General features: G+C 44.7%; 2 gene segments (V, D, J or C); both read right to left on the bottom strand.

The window, feature by feature from the left end:
• Window positions 1-10,441: 10,441 nt before the first annotated feature.
• Window positions 10,442-11,061, bottom strand: LOC307237773 (T cell receptor alpha variable 38-1-like). The segment is given in 2 exons: window positions 11,022-11,061; window positions 10,442-10,815 (listed from the first exon to the last, which is right to left on the bottom strand).
• A 207-nt stretch (window positions 11,062-11,268) lies between these two features.
• On the bottom strand, window positions 11,269-11,780 carry LOC307237774 (T cell receptor alpha variable 3-like). The segment is given in 2 exons: window positions 11,738-11,780; window positions 11,269-11,606 (listed from the first exon to the last, which is right to left on the bottom strand).
• Between the last annotated feature and the right edge of the window lie 4,419 nt (window positions 11,781-16,199).

Genomic DNA, 16,199 nt, shown 5'->3' on the forward strand with positions numbered 1-16,199 from the left:
ATGTTTTTGAGGGGGGTCCTTACTGACGTGAGGTGGAGGAAACCCCATGTGAGCACGGGGAGAACATGCAAACTCCACACAGAAAGGCTCCTATTTGGGAGATAACCCACCGGAGCACGGTGCCAACAGCGCCCCAGGCGGGAATCGAACCCAGGACCTTCTTGCTGTGAGGCAGCAGTGCAATGCACTGCGCCAATGTGCCACCTAAGCGCCTCATGGAGAGAATCTTGGCTGATACCCCTCGCAGCCACTGTGTGGTCTACCATGACGACCTCCTGGCCCATGCTGCGGATTTCGAGGCTGCCATAGTCAACCTGAGGGACATCTTTTGCAATATCCAGCAGGCAGGCCTGCGCCTCTACCCCAGGAAGTCACACCTGTTCCGGCGAAAGAGGGCTTTCCTGGGCCACATTGTCAGTAGTGAGGGGGTGGCCACAGACCCTGCAAAGGTAGCTGTGTGAAGGAACTTTCCTATTCCACAGAACATTGCTGAGCTGAAAAGATTCCTGGGCTTGAACTCCCACTACTGGCGGTTCGTCAGAGTTCTCGCCACCGTTGCCGGCCCACTGCACCGGCTTGCCCAGAAAGGCCAGACGTTTCCGTGGGGAGAGGACTGTGCTACTGCCTTTGTCAAACTCCGGGCAGCACTCATCGAGGGCCCTGTGCTGGCCTACCCAGATCCCCAAAGACCATTCATCGTGGACACAGACGCCAGCAACGTGGGTCTTGGTGCGGTGTTTTCCCAGGAAGGTGACCACAGTGAGCAAGCTGTCGCCTACTACAGCTGCTCTCTCAGCCGACCTGAGAGGAACTATTTTTTGACCCGCTGCGAGCTGTTGGCCATCATTCGAGGGCTTCGCAACTTCCAGCCCTACCACTGCGGCAGAAAGTTCCTCATGCGCAATGACCATGCCTACACTGTCTGGCTCTTCAACTTTAAGGAGCCGGAGGGCCAGCTGGACCCCCTGGTGGCAGGTAGTGATGTGGGGGCCTGTTGTGCCCCAACTTCACTGGTGTTGTGGAGTGTCACAGTCCCAGGCTACTTTAAGATACGCCACCGGTCTGGTCATCTCCATGCCAATGTAGACACCCTGCCCCGATGCCCCTGCGAGGAAGTGGTGTGCCGATACTGCCAGTGTGTGGAGGACCGGATAAAGGCGACTCCATTGGTGGCAGCCCTCCGGACCACCTCAGCAGATGGAGATGACACTTCCTCACCCATCAGTGACCTTGGCTCCCAAATGCTACCGCCTGGAGACTCTCGATGCCCAGCAGCTCTGCCAGGACCAGAGCCAGGACCCCATCCTCTCCCGTGTCCAGGCCTGGGTGGGGGCAGGCCAATGACCAGCGTGGGTGGTGGTGTCAGCACTGGACCCCGAGTCTATGGACAGAGTTCCAGTCTCACCATCAAACAGTCTCCTCCATCGACGCTGGCAGACCCCAGGGGGCCACCGTGAGATCCTCCAGCTCTTGGTTCCTCACCAGCTGCGGCACCGCATCCTCCAGCTTCTCCACTGCTCGGTGGGGACGGGCCACTTTGGGGTCACTAAGACCCCCGCCGACTCCGGTCTCGGTTCTACTGGCCAGGATGTCGCCAGGACATGGACCTTTTTATTCACCGATGCGACTCCTGCACTGCCAAGAAAGGACAAACTCACCACTCACATGCCCCAATGCAGCAGTATCAGGTAGAGTCCCCCATGGAGCGGGTGGGGTGTCGACATCCTGGGCCCCTTTCCCATCTCTGATCGGGGTAACTGCTACGTCCTTGTGGCCATGGACTAATTTACTAAGTGGCCAGATTAATATGGGATGCTATCCTACTGGTCTGGTCAGGAACTGCGTACACCCAGTTCCTGACCAGATCAGGAGGATAACCAATTAATTGTTAACATCCCTTGTATGTGTGTATGTATGTATTAGAGGTGTGGAAATTTCACGATTTTAAGATGTGTCACGATGTGGACATGGACGATTCTGCATTGATGCAGTGACACAACATAATCGGGAGATTGAAAATAAAATTACATAAAAAGAAATACCCGGACCCTGCTATTCATTTCAAATGAACAGATTTTATTGCAATTAAAATAACAATCTACACAAATTGAATAATCTCAATTGTATTTGGGAAGTTCTGATGACAAGGGAGATCAGGTGCTGGACCGGCCAATTAAAAGCCACACTGCAGGACGTGCTGAGTGACATCAACTGGGCCTTGTTTCACCGAAGAATGTCAGAGAGTTTACGGAAGTGGTGACAAACTTCATTGCTAAGCTAGTGGAAGATGTGGATCTCATGGTTATGGTGCGATACTGTGGGTTGACAAATCCATACAGGACGCACTGAACATGCGGTGCTTACGCCGCATCGTGGATTGTGACAGGGAACATGGACGATTACAAAGCAGCGTCTTACCAACTGAGGGGGAGTGTGAAAGAAGCAAAGTGTCGGTACAGGGAAAGAGTGCAGTCTCAGTTCCAGCTGTCTGACACAGCTGGAACTGTGTCAGACAGTTCGGGACACATGTGGCAGGGATTAGACTATTTCGAACAACAGAGGCAGAACTACCACCCCAGTGAATGTTGACACTTTCCCATGAGCCCCCTGGTTTGCACAACAGAATAGAATTCCGCCGGCGGAGGTGAGCGAACACTCAACATCTCCAAGCACTATGCAGGAAGGGCTCTGAGACAGGTGAACACCATGAAAGCAGCCGATCCGGACGGCATCCCCGGACATGTTCTGAAGACCTCTGCCGACTTGCTTCCCCAGTGTTCACCTTCATATTCAACCTCTCCCTGGTGCAGGCCTTAGTGCTGATGATAATTAATTAAGCTTAGACTGGACGGCTGGACTGACTTGACAAAGACAGTGATTAGACGATGAGTATTTATCTTCTAATCACTAATCAAGAGTATTTATCTTATTTAGGTACTGGTACAAAGTTTTCCGATCATGCACCAGGGGCTGTCCTAGAAGAGAGCTCTGATCTCAGGGGCCGGCTGGTTATATAGTCCCTGTGACGACCTTCACTGGCAGATGTCACAAAAGGTGCCGTTACTGTGGATAGTTAAAAAGCTGAACATTGCTTTGTGGCACAACTTTGACATTGCAAACAAAGATCATTATGTTCGGGAAATTCCGGGGAACATCGTGTGCACCCGCACGTAAGCCCAGTTACTGGATATGAGACAAAATAGCATGACCCGTTATGGTTACATGGAAAGTACAGAGCAGTCAGAACACAAAAAAAGGAAATGGGGTGAGTGTGATGACACATCATTACCAAAAAATGTCATCAGCACCGATGTAGAAAATTGGGGATGTGATACATGCATCGAGATGCATCGAGAATCGTTGACAGGTTAATCGTAATCCAATCGAATCGTGAGGCCAGTGGACATACACACCTCTAGTATGTATGTATCTATGTATGTATTTATATATGTACTGTATGTATGTACTGTATTTAGAGAATGTATACCGTTGACCTTGAATTTATGGGTGACCTTTAAAAAATTGTGACCTTGATTGTGATTCTGACTTGACTCAGTCATGAAGGATCTATTTACGTATTTAAAGGAAAACTGTGAAGGATTTTGCACCTTTATTGATGTATCAGCATTATCCCTCTTAACTGTCCTGCTCAGACATTCTGTGCTGCTCAAAGTAAACTCTCTCTTACCAGCTGCTCTGCCTTCACGCCCCATTTAGAGAAGAAAACTGTTTGGGAGGATTTCCTGAATTCATGAATATTGGCACCTGCAATCTAAAAACACTGAAACTGAACTACTGTCATATGAAGAGGAGCTCTGCTCCACTCAGCAGCTATTTGTACACTGAGTGGGGGTTTCCTGACACTGTGGGCCTCAGAACACAGTAGTACACAGCAGAGTCGCTCAGCTGCACATTCTGGATCTTCACAGGAACTGATGCATTTTGGACGTGGGCATCAAATCTGTTTTTGGGGAATTCTGCAGCATTATCTCCTGCTCCTGACTTGGAGCGTCTCAGCATGAACCTGGGGAAGTCACTAATTTCCTGTTTGTACCAGAACAAATAGGAGTTTGTGTCCGTGGTTTCAAATCTACATCCAAGTGTAACTGTGTCTCCTGCAGCAGCGGTGACGTGTCCTCTGGCCTGGATCACTCTGTCCTCTCCTGTGCACTCTGGGAAGAGAAGAACATGCACGTCAACAAATCAGTCAACGAGAAGATCAGAGGGTGGAGGTTCCTGCACATTTCAACTGTACATATGGACCATGAATATTGATATTCAAACTGTATTTGACTCAGGATGTGTGAGCCTGTGCTCAGTGTGTTGTGGGGTGTCCTCAGCCTGGACCTTCAGGGTCGCTGTGCAGCAGCAGACTCACCTGTTAGTGCACAAAGGAAGCAGATGAGATGCAGGAGCATGATGGTGTTGGTGCAGTGAGGCTCTCAGTAGGACTGCACACTGTGACGCTGGTTCATGTTGAGACGCTGTCACTCAGTGTGAGTCTGACTCCTCCTGTGGACTCTGCTCAAACCAGACTCCTCTCTCATTGTACAGTTTGACAGGTTTGAATATGAATACTTGCTTTATATCCACCAATCCTCATCTATACTCCTGATTATCTAAACACTCATTGTTTACAGTGGGCTGCTGTTACAGAAGATATTTCAATGAACAAGTGTTTGTTTTTGACAAATTCACCAGCAGAGGAGAGTACCATCTAGTGTGGGTGTACCCATGCATTGTGGTAGGACATCTTGCAAAAATGTGATGGTAGCATCGTGGAGCTGAAGGATGGATCAGACTTCTCCTGATTTCACTCACCAGTCTGGTTCCAGATCAGCTGCAAAACCGTGTTTGAAATCAAATGGGAATGTGTTTGTCTCCATCTACTGGACGCTGTGATATCAATGTGTTTTCTGTTGTGTGTCTTTGTGTTCTTCCTTATCAGGTTTTAGTACACACAGTGTGAGTTTCCTGTCACCGTGGGCTCCACAGCACAGTAGTACAGAGCAGAGTCTGTCAGCGCAGCAGAGGAAACCTCCAGATCAAACACTTGTCTTTCTTTGTCACGTTTAAGAGAATATCCAACTTTGTCATCGTATTCTTTGATAAGTAACTGAGGAGCTGAACTGTGGTACTGGATATACCAGAAGAAGTAGTTTGCTGAGGAGTAGTTGCAGGACAGAGTGACTTTGTCGCCTTGAAGAGCCTGTACGCTGTCTTGGATTGACTGGATGGTTTGCTGATAACTGGCACCTGCAGACGGCAAGAATTCAACAATCACTTTTTTCTACAGTGTTAAAGAAGCTGAATCAAAGTGGACAATCCCAACATGAATTCCCTTATTTCAACTGCTAAAGGGGTCTGAGAGTAAGGTCCTAAACAGGACAGTGCTTGTAAAGCAGAACTCACCAGTAAAGCCAGTGAATAAAAGAAGTGATATGATGAACTGCATCGCTGAAGTTGGAGATCACTCAGATGGTGCAACACAGCAACTACCAACTGCTGTAAAAGCTGATGTTTCCACATCATTCTTGTTGTTCCTGTGAAGCTCCTCCCCCTGTTAATCTACTCACAAGGACTGAATTTGAATTAAGTACATCTATGTTTCAACGTTTACATTTGTAGTTTACATCTATGGTCTTGTGTATGCAGTGTTGGAAAAATAAATTATACAGTGAAAAAGTGTTTGTGTGTTGTTGTGTAGTAACTTGTAATCCTAAATGCCTCCATGCCTAGTTTTAGCACAGGTAAATGACAAGACAAATTCACTTAAAAAACTGTTAGTAAGAATCCCTCATTAAATATTTACAACAATTTACAGCCAAACACCCTGGTATTTTGTTATCTCATCTTAATATCGCCTGGAACCTGGCAAGGCAACTTTATTTATATAGCACATTTCAACAACAAGCTGATCAATATGCTTAACATAAAACATCAGAAGCATTAAGACAAAGTGCAAACGAAACACATTATAAAAGGACATAGAATGCATGAAGTAAAAAAAATAGAATACTTGGAATCTATGAAGTAAAAATATAGAATATATAGAATGCATCACAGTAAAAAATAGAATACATAGAATGTATAAAAGTTACAGTGCAGTGCAAGAAATGAATCAAAGAAACCTTGTTTTTCTCTTTGTTAACATTTAGCCTATTCCCCGAATAGCGTTTTACCTTGTTATGGTGATATCCTAGGCAGGAGAACTGGTCTGGATGTCTGTCAGTCATTTTAAATCAGCCAAAGTTGTTATAATATGTAGTTTCTTGATGAATTTATGTGTTGATGAAGAAGGAGTGACCGCTGACGCTGACTTGAGTAAAATAATGGATTTATTACAAAAGAACAACATCAGACCAGACTTTCCATGGTTCGCCTGGGAGAGAACAGAGCCAAATGGATTCTCTGCCGGATGAAACTCGGGCAGGTGCTTTTATGCTTCACCAGAGACAACGTTGACCATCTGATTCCCCTTCATGGGTCACAGCTAACATTTCACCTCCCTTATCACCGGGACCCCTGACAATGGGCTCTCTCTCTCTCTTGAGACCCCTGGCACCGTCTGTTAATAATTATCTTATACGATGGGGCTGTCTTGGGACGCCACACATTCCAAGACACCTCATATTTCCCCCCTTCGAGACTACACAAAGTCTCAACAGAGAGAAGAGTAATTGAAATTATCACATACTAACAAACAGACTGATTATAATATACCCTTCTGAACATGCTTAGTCGTAGCAATACAATACATTTGTGGAGTGTGAGACCGAGCTTCCTTTCTTAGTTCTTTCATCAAACAATCAAGACAGAAAAATTCTCTCACGGTCCCTCTGCCCCACGCAACCACCTATTGCACTCCAAATCAATTAACCGCAAAGAAGAAGTTTAGAAAACTGTACAGGATGTTACATATAAATGCATACATTCAGAACCTCAGAAATAAATCAAAAATTTGTCCAAAGTCAGGCTGGTCGACCCATCGGACCTTCCAGTGAACCTTTCCCTGCCTATCATCAATGTCCATCAAAACCCTGCAAAAAAGAAAACACCTGCGATCCCAATATATTCATTTCACCCTGTTACAGAAAACTTCAAAGAAAACAATACTAAATCCTAAATACTAAACAAAGGTAAGGTCTCATATAAAATAATTCTCATATAAAATTATTCTCGCTATAAAACAATTCATTTAAATAGTTTGTACTGACTAAATAAACTGTCCGCTCATACAGGTCAGGACCTGAGGAAAAGTACCTGGGGTACTTCAAAAGATAAAGGTGATCATTGTCTTGGAGACTTAGCCTCAACCAAAAGACATGAGGGACAGCGAAGATAGTCAGGATAAATAACCAAGGGTAAAAAAAAATGAAAAGAAAGAAGCGATCTCAAAGGAGATCTTAAATGTATGCATAAGAAAGACAAAAGAAATTCAAAATACTATTATAGGTGGATCTCCGGATCCCAGCCCCAGGGCGACGGACCGACACCCCGCACGAGCCGCGAGGACCCCCATGCCCACCCACGGCCCACACAAGGGGGAGGCCCGCCCCACCGCAGCCAACCGGACGGCCCACCCGGCTTGAGTGCCCATACACGTAGCAGCGTGTGCCCAGCGCGGGGCACCTCGATGCCGCAGAAGCAAAAGGCCAACAGCCGCCCCCCCACACCCCAACCCACACCCACAACGGAAAGCAGTCCCCCCAGGGGCCCCGGAAGGCACCAGGCGGCGCTCTCCACAGCCTCGCCAGGTCGCAGCGCCAGGTCCCCCCGTCCCAACCATGCCCCAGTGCGCCCACCTCCTGTACCTGGTGGCAGCCAACCGACAGCAACCTATCAGCCAAGGGCGCAGAGCAGTCCGCCATGCTCCTCCGCCATGTCGGGCAGCTCCGTGCCCCCACAGGCCCCTGTTCAGCCCCGAGCCGCCGAGCATGCAGACTACAGAACAGAGGGCGGCAGACGGCACCCCCACCCACAGCCCGACCCCCCAGCGACGAGCACCCCCCACACCGAGAGCGCCAGAGGGCAGGTACCACGGCAGCCCGGTGTGACGACAGGAGACCACCACCCACGAAGGAGGCCACATGGTGAGCCCTGCACCTAGCACAGAAAGCCAGGATCAGGACCCTGGTTGACAGGACCAGACGGAATGCCGAACCAGCCCCGGCATGATGGGCCACCCCCCCCACGGGACGTAGAAGGACACACAAGCCCAGCCACCCCGCCCGCGGTGCGGGCGACCCCAACGGCGTGCCGACCCTCCGACCACGGGGCCGAGACCCGAACCAGTGACCCACACCCCCAACCCGAGCCCCAGAACCCACAACCACGCCCCGAACCAACACACGGACGCCAGCTGCAGGTACTCCCCAGGAGCACGTCCCCCTCCACAACCCCGGAGACAGGCCAGCTCAACTCAGGTAAAGGAGCGGGTGCCACCACCCAGACCTCCTAACTCCCTCGTGGGGCCCCGTGATCCCCCAAGAACACAGGCCCACCGGGCGTCCACCCAACCGCAGAGCCCGGGAGACCAGGAGGACCCCCACATTCCCCAAAGCACCACGACATTGCCCCGACTGAGGAAGACTCAAGTATTAAATGATGGAGTTATGTCAGTGATAAAAGTAGCCCATATTTCATTAAATGAATCAACATTGTGATTATCTCTATTTTTCCAATTGAGTAATATTGTTTTCTTGGCCATTAAGGCGATCAAAATGGGTTGGTGGTGTTTAAGTGGTGGGTCAACTGAGGAGAGGTCACCGAGGAGACATATAGACGGGGAGACGGGGAGACTGGAATGCTGTGACCCAGAAGGGTTGATAGCTTCTTGGTGATGTTGGTCCAGAATGCTAGGATAGGTGGTCAGAGCCAGAAGGCAGGAAAGTAGTTATCTCTTGTTTTAAGGGAACAGTGAGAGCAAACATCTTTATCCAGAAAAAGCATTTTGAACATTGTGTGTTGGTGATATGGGCTCTGTGCAAGATCTTATATTGGATGAGTTGCATTTTTAAGTTGCTGCAAATGAGCTTCCACAGGTTTATGGGAACAGCAAGGTCTCTTTCCCATTTCATTGTAGGTAAAGAAAAGGTGTTGTCTGTTTTAAATAAAAGTTTGTATATTCTGGAAAAGGGATTTTTCAAGTGACCGATATGAGTGAGATGATCAATCATTTCAGGTGGTTGTAAGATGTTTGTCAATTTTATTTTAACTTTCAGAGACTGCTGTAATTGAAGGAATTAAAGGTTGGGAAGGATCCACATTATTGGGGGGGATGGTAGCTCAGGAGGTAGAGCTGGTCGTCTAGTAATCTAAAAGTTGTGGTTCAATCCCAGGCTCCTTCTGCTAGCATGCAGTAGTGTCCTTGAGCAAGACACTTAACCCCAAATTGCTCCTGATGGCTGCGTCCGTCGGTGTTTGAATAATTGTAAGTTGCTTTGGATAAAAGCGTCTGGTAAATGCAATGTAATTATTATGGTTGATCAGATCAAATTCTGTCATGGTAATTAAACTGATTTTTAGTGGACACAGGGACAGCCCATATCCTGTACCTGATATGGAGGAACTGACTGCATGTCTAATTTTCGGAATATTTTTGATGAAGAAGTAGACAAAGTCATCGCAGGCCCTGGTGGATGTCAGTTCAGAGGCTACTGACACAGGAGGCTTTATAAGCCTGTCGACAGTAGCGAACAGGGAACGTGCATTATTATTGTGATTGGTGATGATGTCAGAGAAGATGGCGTGCCTTGCATTTCTCAGTTCCAAATTATGAGTCTCTCTTTATAGATGTCATAATGAAGGTAGAGATTTGTTTTTCGCCAGTTGAGTTCAGCTTTTTCACATTCTCTTTCTTCTATTCATACCATTTCTCCAAGGAGATATGTTCTTACTAGAGACCACCTTCACCTTATTGGGTGCAATGACATCAATAACATTTGTAATTTTAGAGTTGAGATTATCTACAAGCTCATTGGCTGAGGCCCAAGAGGGGGATGGTGTGGAAGAGAAAGCCTGAATAAATATTTCACTGGTGTTTTCAGAGATATAGCGTTTTATGATTTCCTCTGTTGAACATTTGTGTGCATGGAGATGGTACTCTCAAAGAAAACACCGCAATGATCACAGAGAACTGAATTAAAAGAGAATTAAAAGCACACTGAAGTGTGAGCGGATTGACCCCTGACCCCAGAGTGACACCACTCAATAAGTGACGTCAAGTTCGTAAAGGTCTATGGGATATTTTCCAAACCTTAAAATTTCTGTATACATTAACTGGGTAAATGGAAAATTAAACGGCACATGAAGCAATTTCAATGTTTCATCTACGAGTTTTAGAGCCATGAGATCTGTACGTCATACTCCCCTGGTGCAGTCGGCAGCTCGTATCTCAGAGTGTGTAGAGTAGAGAAGGAGCTTTCTGATGTGACTACTGTCATATGAAGAGGAGCTCTGCTCTACTCAGCAGCTTTTTGTACACTGAGTGGGGGTTTCCTGACACTGTGGGCCTCAGAACACAGTAGTACACAGCAGAGTCGCTCAGCTGCACATTCTGGATCTTCACAGGAACTGATGCATTTTGGACTTGGGCATCAAATCTGTCTTTGGGGAACTCTGCAGCATTATCTCCTCCTCCTGACTTGGAGCGTCTCAGCATGAACCTGGGGAAGTCACTTATTTCCTGTTTGTACCAGAACAAATAGGAGTTTGTGTCCGTGGTTTCAAATCTACATCCAAGTGTAACTGTGTCTCCTGCAGCAGCAGTGACGTGTCCTCTGGCCTGGATCACTCTGTCCTCTCCTGTGCACTCTGGGAAGAGAAGAACATGCACGTCAACAAATCAGTCAACGAGAAGATCGGAGGGTGGAGGTTCCTGCACATTTCAACCGTACATATGGACCATGAATATTGATATTCAAACTGTATTTGACTCAGGATGTGTGAGCCTGTGCTCAGTGTGTTGTGGGGTGTCCTCAGCCTGGACCTTCAGGGTCGCTGTGCAGCAGCAGACTCACCTGTTAGTGCACAAAGGAAGCAGATGAGATGCAGGAGCATGATGGTGTTGGTGCAGCGAGGCTCTCAGTAGGACTGCACACTGTGACGCTGGTTCATGTTGAGACGCTGTCACTCAACAGGCTGATTTCAGATTAGCTGCCAAACCATGTTTGAAACCGAATGGGAATGTGTTTTTCACCCTCTACTGGAGGTTATGATATTACCAATTTTGTTTTCATGTGTCTTTGTGTTCTTCCTTCTCAAGTTTTAGTTCTCAGAGTGTGAGTTTCCTGTCACCGTGGGCCTCACAGCACAGTAGTACAGAGCAGAGTCTGTCAGCGCTGCAGAGGAAACCTCCAGATCCAACTGGCTCGGTTCTCCGCTCACTTTAACAGACAGTCCAGAGTGTGAAGCTGATCTTATCAGTGAACCTGATCCCAAGTGGGAGATGAGGAACTGTGGTGGTTCCCCTGGATGTTGTCTGTACCAGTAAAACTCATCGGATCCAGTTGCAGTTTTGGAGTAAGTGTAGGACAGAGTAACAGTTGTACTTTCTAAACTGTTGTCTTCATTCCTGACAGGAGTGAGATGCTCAGTAGAAACACCTGCAAACAGAGATGACACTCACAGTCCTCCATTTAAAACCAGGTAGCCGACAACACGAGTCTGGATTTATTCATGAAGTTTCCTTTCAGACCTACTTGAATATTGTCACTTCATTTCTCTCATGACTTACCTCGAAAGACACTCATGAGCAGCAGGAAGTATATCAACAACATGTTGGATAAAACATCAACCGACTGAGGATCACTTTCCTCTTTCTGTCTCTTTCTCATTCTGTTCATCTCTTGTGTCCTCCTGCCGCTCCTTCCCCTTCCACCAGTGTTGCTGCTCCAATGGACCTTCAGGAAGTTCTGCTGTCGGCTTTTGGTTCCCACAGTGTGAGTTTCCTGTCACCGTGGGCCTCACAGCACAGTAGTACAGAGCAGATTCTGTCAGCGCAGCAGAGGAAACCTCCAGATGAACACGATTCTTCTGGTCGTTCACTGCAGCAGACAGTCGAGGAGGAGAGGATCCAGTCGGTGTTTTATATCCAGAGTCAGTGGTGAGCAGCAGATGATGGAGCCTGGAGTCACAGCTTTATAAAATGTCCAAATTATAATCAATGTTTTGCGGTAAAATTATAAAAGATTATTGTTCTGAAAGATTGAATGACAGTTGATCACTACGTTGCACCAAAATAAATGAGAGAATATGATTAGTTCTGCGCATCTACAAATCATTTCTAGACTTTAAAGTGATATAGAGATTGAATAATGGTAAATATTAACACAATGTTTCTTACCAATAATTATGAAATACAAAACTAAAGACATCATCTTAACACTGTCAGGATGAGTATAAACTCTTGAGTTCATTACCTGCAGAGTTGAGATGAGAGACCTTGACGCCTCCACCCAGATAGAAACTGATTGAAACGCTCTTTGATGAAACACCGCCCTCTGCTGGTCATACCATTGTGTTGCATCTGTAAATGGAAGAAATGTCAGTTGGGATCATACAAAACAAATGGAGTATGTGAGAAAGTTAATAAGTTAGTAAAAAGATGGATGTCTTATCAGACATTTGACATTGTCATGCAGCCGTTCCTCTTTAGCACGTTGTCATGACAACACTGCAGAGAAACCTTTAGCGGCGTCTTGCCCTCACAATGCATTTTGAGATACAATCGGTAGCATTGTGTGCAGTGTTTGTATGCTATGATATTTCACTGGTTGCAATATGTCATCCTGGTACCTGTTGCGTACTTTTTCAGCATACTATGGTTTTGAACATACTTAACAGGAACTTGGCGGTCTGCATAGTAGACTAGTGTGTCACTCAAGACACAGCTACCGTGTATGACTCAGCTGGGACATCAGCCCTGAATGATTTATGTGAAGGACTTTCAGGTTCTTCAGGTCTTCCGGAGCCAAGCCATGATGAACCCAGACAGACTGAGGAGTGAGGTTCAAAAGCCGAGCTGATCAAGGAGAAAGGGTATTTATTCTTGTTGGTTACATTATTTAAACCACAGAAGCCAATACAAGTTCTCAAAGTCTTATCTTTCTTCTCCATGAAGAAGAAACCCATTCACAAGGAGGATGAAGAGGGGCATATAATACCTGCAGCTAACGTGTCCATGATGCATGTCTCCATCACCTCGCTTTCCCGACGGGACAGGTTGTAGACACAACAGAAGATCAATGGCACAGTGTGAGAGAAAAATGATTACGATCAACTATTTTGAACGAGGACAAAGGCCTCTACCTCCAACCTGCAACCCGCTTCTGCCAGGTCAAGTTTGCAAGTACCTGTTATTTCCATTGTCTAGGGGGGGCACCCAGGAAGACAGTTTGGGGGGGGGGGGCGCAGACTTGTTAGAGGCCTCTGACCCAAACCACACCCTGTTTTCCTGTATAAAGCCTCCCGTCTTTTCCTGTGATATTAGATTGATCTGAGTGCTGCTTTGGAGCAGTACTCAATCTTTCTCTTTATTCTGCAGAATGAATAATCTTGAATATTTTCAGTTTTGTTTTCTTGTAGCGGGCAGATAAACCTCACCCATCATTGTGGAAGAATTTCTTCCACAGTTGGCGTTGGGCTGTTGGAACTCTTCTTGCCCAGGTTGTGTGCACAATGGCAGGATCCGACCGTAAAGACATCCGAGAAGGAGTCGTCTGGCATGACTGGCAGATCCAGCAGAGAGCAACACGAGATCTTGGAAAAATGAAGGTGAGGACTAACTGAGATATTGTACCGATCAGAGAAGATCGAAGGAAAAGCTACTGTGTAAGAAATGGCTCTGAGTAAAACTTCTTTGTTAACTCAGAAACCCCCCCTCACATAGACATATGGCCTGTTTGCATGCGGCGCAACAAGGACGGGGTAGTGGATAATTGGTCTGGAGGACCGGAAAAGTGGCCAATATTGTATCGATCAAGATGATCGTGGGTTTTTGTTTGTTTATCTTTTTTTTTTTTAATATATATTTTTTTTTTATTCAATAATAACTCAACATTATTGAATATATAATATATAGAGTATTGTTGATTCCTCCTAGCAAAAGCGTTGAGAAACTTCTGGTGTTGTAGAAATACAATACATTTAATTAATAACTAGAGTAAAATTGATTATAAAGAAAAAGGGAATAAAAATAAAATCAAAGACAATAATAATAATAATTGTTATTATCATAATTTTAATTATTGTTTTGTTTATTGTTTATTTTGTTTAGATTTCATTTTGGAGGTATTGATCATCCAGCTATGCGACTTACTCTCTAACTAGTTTCAGTATGTTTTAAATATTTAGGAGGAGAACGGAGTTCAAGGGCCCACTGTGTGACTCTATTTGCAGTATAATACACTTTCACAGAAATCCTGTGTGATCAAATTGGTGTCTGGCCGATTGATCACTCTGGAACACGAATGGAGGAGATGAGTTCGGAGAGACAGTTTCTTGGGCTTTGTTTAGCCTCCTGGCTGATAAAATCTCAACGAAACAAGCCAATGTATAGACGCAAGATAAGCGTGGTATGTGTGCTGTACATAACATGTTAAACTAGTTTCACACGGGAGTCCTTGGTGTAAAAGTAGCATTATAATCTGAAATATCTGGTAGGATTGCTAGAAAGGATACTGTAAGGTTTTAAATGAATTAGGACTTTTTTTTTATATATATATTTTTAAATCTTGACAATGAAAGTGGGAGAGTTTGCCCATGATGCAATTTGGGATTCTTTGTTTAGGATGAAACTTGGAGAAGAGTGTGTGTAAAAGTCATTTTAGTAGGATATGGGTTCAGCAGAGGAAGCTGCAGAACTGAATAATTTAACTAATGGTCAAATGTTGTACAACAGAGGTCTATGCTGTGGTAGTATGAATAGATATTGCACGATTTGAACTGTTGGATTGTGTTTAGAGAGATGATTGTGATGTTGACAATAGTGTTGTGGTTTTTAAGTAGCTGGAAAGTGTTTTTAGATCATTTAATGTGACTTTGGTAAGGTTAGGATTATGGTGAGTTTTTTTTTTTTTTTAAGAACTGTAGTTGGTACTTTGTTAATAGATTTTATGGAAAATCATTCCAAAATTGGTAAAACTAAATTGATCAATATAAATTAAAAAGAAAATTGCTTCCAAAATATGTTTTAAGACATTGCGGACAGCAGAAATGATGCATAGGAGCAGCAGAAATGAATTAGTTTTTGGTTTATAAAGAGTTTTTTTTTTTTGTTTTTTTTACTTTATTTTTCCCTCTTGTGTTCTTGTGTCAAAGTGATCTGCTGGTTGAGATAAGATAATCCTTTATCTATCCCACAGTGGGATAGTCTGCAGTGTTACAGCGGTAACAAATTGGATGGCACAAAGCATTAGTAAATTGGTAATTCTAAATCAAAGGATATACTAAATAACTAAATAGTATAGATTGAACACTATACATTAAATCATGATATTGCATGAGCGAATTGTTAGTTTTGGTGTGAGATACAACTGTGTTTGTATGTTTCAAATCCTTACTGGTTACTTTTTGTTTTTCTCAGTAGGGCTGGTGATTATTTAAGTTGATCGAACAACATTATTAATACTATAAATTTTTATTTTTGTCTTCCTCTAGAAGTAATCTCGATTTGACATTGAATAAGGTAGATGTTGATATACAGTATAACGTTTAACAAGTAGCTTAACAAAGAGGAATAATTGTTTTGTTTTGTATCCAGGAGAGGTAATGGATTGTGTACGTTTGCTTATTAAAAATTGAAACACTTCAATAAATGTGAAATACGTTGGCCATTTAGATGTTATTTTTTTTAATTTGGACATTCAAAAAAATTTAAGTTCAAACTTCAAGTTTAAACTTGAAAATATCTTGCGATTCGATTAACGTTGTAATTATATATTGATGAATTAACCAACCCATCTATTCAGTGTTTTATTTCCGCAGTTTTAAGCAGGAATCCACTGACTGCAGATTTGACTTTTGACCGGTGTAGATGTGACAGCGTCCGATTGGGAAAACTTGAATGACTGACAAAGAGATCACATCAAAGAGGATTGCTCTACAAATGAGTAAGGCCATAACATGTCCAGCATTCAAAGGTCCTTGTACATAATTGATGTTAGTACTATTTGTATTTAACTGATTTGCAAATTTGA

The sequence above is a fragment of the Zeus faber genome (genome assembly GCF_960531495.2).
Source record: "Zeus faber genome assembly, chromosome: 12".
Classification (NCBI taxonomy): Eukaryota; Metazoa; Chordata; class Actinopteri; order Zeiformes; family Zeidae; genus Zeus; species Zeus faber.